The sequence below is a fragment of the Poecilia formosa genome, unplaced genomic scaffold (genome assembly GCF_000485575.1).
Source record: "Poecilia formosa unplaced genomic scaffold, Poecilia_formosa-5.1.2 Scaffold1302, whole genome shotgun sequence".
NCBI classification, from domain to species: Eukaryota; Metazoa; Chordata; class Actinopteri; order Cyprinodontiformes; family Poeciliidae; genus Poecilia; species Poecilia formosa.
In genome coordinates this window covers 3,220-7,817 of record NW_006801241.1, presented here as the reverse complement: position 1 = coordinate 7,817, position 4,598 = coordinate 3,220, and positions in this window count along the sequence as shown.

Below are 4,598 nucleotides of genomic sequence, written 5' to 3'. Positions count from 1 at the left end.
GCTCTGATTTACATATCTTGCTAAATTGCGGGTTTGAATATTGCAATACTTTCCTACAACAAAATAGACCAAATAGACCTGCAGAAAGAAATTACTAATAAAATATCTTACATATGCATAGTTTTTTGCTCTATGTAGAAATTTTCCTTAGTTTTAATTGTATATCTCACAATTTTGTAATTTATCATTGTTTGTTAAACTCTGAAAGCTGAGAGGCGTTAATATTCTGTCCTAAAATGCGGTTAGATGTGCCCCCCTTTTTTTTGGAGCACCTGCCCCTTTAGTGGCCTCTGCACGGCCCTGTTTAAGACTGTGAAGAAAAAAAAAGATTAATTAAACTCAGAAAAATTAGTTATTTTTTTCAGTCTTAAACTATTTTTGTAACAATGTTTTTGCAATCATGACCAGTTCTTGACATTGAAGGTTTTTGTTTTTGTAACCAATTCCCTGAGGCCTGGAAAGGAGCTTATATTATTATTTGTATAAATGTATATGGTTTGTACATAACAGGCCTTTAAATATCAAATCTTTCCTACAGAATGTTATCTCATCCCTTTTTGTGATGTGACTTAATGATTATGCATTTTAAAACTGCACCAATTTTAGCACTTTTATTACTATTCTACTGTAAAAGTGTAAAATAGTAATGAACTGAGTCTGATCTCCTATAATAACTTCATGGTTCTGCTGCTAGTGAAATATTTTGTGCACATGAACGTTTCTGTCCTGGTCATGTTGACGGTACAAGGCTTGGTCTGAACCTGCAGCAGTAAAATCTCAGAAATAACAGAAATAATTATGAAGCAGGACTGAGAACCAAAACTGTAGAAAGTTACTCAGATCATTAGTTCTGCCAGCAGCTGCTGCAGAAATACTCCAGAAGAGGTTTTAGTGCAGCTTAAGGTCTGGTTTTATTCTATTTAACTGCAGGGATTAAGAATGGAAACCAGATCGACTGAATCTTTGTGTGAATTTTTCTGTCAGCTTTCCAAAGAAATCTTTGCATTTTATTAAAGTTTGGTTAATTTTAACTTTCTGATCTCTCACATCACAAACCTGGAGGAAGATGTGTGACGTCTTTAAGAAGACATGTTACCATATGCATTGATGTAATGAAAATAAAATAACCTGGTATTCAGTCTAATGTTCCCATGGCAACAGAACCCAACAGAACTTGGTATCGTCACATGGCCACAATGACGGATAAACAGATCAGCAGTTAGAAACAGCTCACCTCTCTGATGGTGGAGATCCAGGAGATTTAAAGTCAATGGGTTCAATCTTTGACTTGTTGCTCTTAAAGGACACACAGCTGGGTTCTGGTTCTGGTTCTGGTTCTGGTCTGAGTCTCTGATGGATCCTGACAGAAACATGATGATTAAAACTGAATCTGTTCAGTCTGGATGACAGAACAAAACGCTTGACCTTTTTGGCTGCGGTCAGCAGTTTAAAAGTCAACATTAGGTAACAGTTAAATTATCACATGGAAACACCTGTAGATTTAATAATGAGCTGGAATTCGTCAAGGTTTCCGATTTCACAGTTTTTGTTTCTCTTAGCTTTGCAAATTTTAGCTCATTTCATAAAGAACAGCAGCTTAAAGGTTATTCAAATTGCAGAGAGAGAAATATGTTTGAGTCAACTGGCAGATGATACGACTCTATTTTTAAAAGATTGTTATCAAATTAATGTTGCTATTAATCTGCTCAGTGGCTTTTCTTCAGCATCTGGCCTCAAACTTAATCTGTCTAAATGTGAACTGCTTCCTATAAAAACCTGCCATGAAGCAGAAATCTCAGGAATCCCTGTTAAACATCAAGTTAAATATCTTGGTATCTACATTATAGAAGAAGAAAATCAAAGGTCAAATGAAAATTTTAACTCCTTGTTTCTTTAATCCTAAAGAAAGTTAATATGTGGCTACAGATATTTATCCATCTCTGGTCGGGTCTCACTGTATGAAGCTGAAGGTCCAGTTTGGTTTCTGCTAGTTCAGCACTTCAGGTTTCCAATGAGATCAGTTCAAAAGTAGATAAAATATTATTTGATTTTATTTGGGAGAAAAAGGTTCATCTTATGAGGAGAAATGTAATGATAAACAAGTTCTGCTCTGGTGGATTTAATGTTTTAGATTTTCAAACTCTGAATTCTTCCTTTAAAATGAAGTGGATCAAAAAGTATCTTCTAAATCCAAAACTCTCTGTGGACTTTATATTCATATTTGTATTTGAGGCTTTAGGTGGTTTATCTTTTCTTTTAAGATGTAACTTCAGTATTGAAAAAATCCCAGATAAACTTTCCAGTTTCCATAAACAGCCACTGCTTTGCTGCAATTTAATACATAAACAACTTTTCCCACACAAATACTATATCTGGAATAACAAAAACATCTGATTTAAACATAAATAAATTTTTCTTAAAAGATGGTTTGACAAAGGCATTGTTTGTTTACATAAACTTGTCAACACAGAAGGTAAAACTTTCTCTTATGATGAATTTCTGACCACATATAATTTTCCTGTAATAATTTTCAATCGTATTTGATCCTCTGTTCAGCACCAAACTGATTACTAAACAGAACAATTATTCATTGGTAACTCTGACCCATTTTAAGTAGAAAAACTAACAAAAATATTATTATTTAGTAGCGGAAAGTAGAAAAATTAAGTGGAATCGCCCTTTAGCTGTTGGAAGCTAGAATTGGAAACCAACTTCAGCTTCGTATCCAACATTCAGTATTTTTATCATACAGAGATTAGGCTGTTGTTGTTGTGCTATTAGCTAGCTTCTAGCTACCGACTTTGCTAGCAAAGCAAGATAACTAAAAAGCTAATATCAGTCATTCTTCAGTATTGATGATGCAATAGGGACACATCACCCATCCATAACTTTTCTCCATAATGGACATATGTCTTCAAATTTCCTTTGCTGCATAATGTACATTGCATTTATTCTGGCGTTAGGTAAATGTATCTTGAAGGAGAATAGCACTTTAATAAAATCCAACAAGGATATTCATTTAGAATTAAAAATAACTCACCCTGAATTACCACGATAGATATAATGTATGTAATAAAAGTGTCATTAATAAAGGAGAAAAACTCAACCCAGAGGTTCCCAAACTGTGGGGCGCGACCCCTAGGGCGGGCGCCGTGCCATTGTAGGGGGGGCTGGAGGAGGGAAGCGGTATGGATGAATGAAAAAAACCCAACAACGATGAACATTGTATGCACTGGGGTTTTACCTTAGAATGACCAACTTTCTGTTATTCCTATGTCAATTTGATACAGTAGGGGCTTCTGCACTTATCTGTGTCCTCTGTCACTGTTTTTAGCAGTTAAAACTGTATAAGCCGTCAACACGTTATAACCTGTTGACAGGTTACAACGTGTTAACCTGTCATTTGTTTTTTTGACCTTTTGCCCGTGACGCATGACGCAGTTGCCTCTCGCGCAGTGCGTCTCACTGCGTCTCATTTTGAACAAATTACTTCATTTGTTCAAAATGAAGACAAAATGAGACAAAAATGTGTGATTTTAATTAAAAAAAAGTTTTTTAAGTAAAACTCAGTAGGCTTTTCTCATGGTGACATGCATTAACAATTCAATTTTTGCTTTTTTTTTCTGCAGTTCCACATTAAAGTTTGATGCAGCTCTGCTTTCCTGAATGGACCATCTTCATCTCCACTGCAGCAAACAGGCAGCTCTTTTTAATATATTACAGTCACTAAAAGGTTGTTTATATTTGTAATAGTGTAATTCTGTAAAGACAAAATATGTCTGGTGTTCTCGCTCTGATTTACATATCTTGCTAAATTGCGGGTTTGAATATTGCAATACTTTCCTACAACAAAATAGACCAAATAGACCTGCAGAAAGAAATTACTAATAAAATATCTTACATATGCATAGTTGTTTGCTCTATGTAGAAATTTTCCTTAGTTTTAATTGTATATCTCACAATTTTGTAATTTATCATTGTTTATTAAACTCTGAAAGCTGAGAGGCGTTAATATTCTGTCCTAAAATGCGGTTAGATGTGCCCCCCTTTTTTTTGGAGCACCTGCCCCTTTAGTGGCCTCTGCACGGCCCTGTTTAAGACTGTGAAGAAAAAAAAAGATTAATTAAACTCAGAAAAATTACAGTTATTTTTTGAGTCTTAAACTATTTTTGTAACAATGTTTTTGCAATCATGACCAGTTCTTGACATTGAAGGTTTTTGTTTTTGTAACCAATTCCCTGAGGCCTGGAAAGGAGCTTATATTATTATTTGTATAAATGTATATGGTTTGTACATAACAGGCCTTTAAATATCAAATCTTTCCTACAGAATGTTATCTCATCCCTTTTTGTGATGTGACTTAATGATTATGCATTTTAAAACTGCACCAATTTTAGCACTTTTATTACTATTCTACTGTAAAAGTGTAAAATAGTAATGAACTGAGTCTGATCTCCTATAATAACTTCATGGTTCTGCTGCTAGTGAAATATTTTGTGCACATGAACGTTTCTGTCCTGGTCATGTTGACGGTACAAGGCTTGGTCTGAACCTGCAGCAGTAAAATCTCAGAAATAACAGAAATAATTATGAAGCAG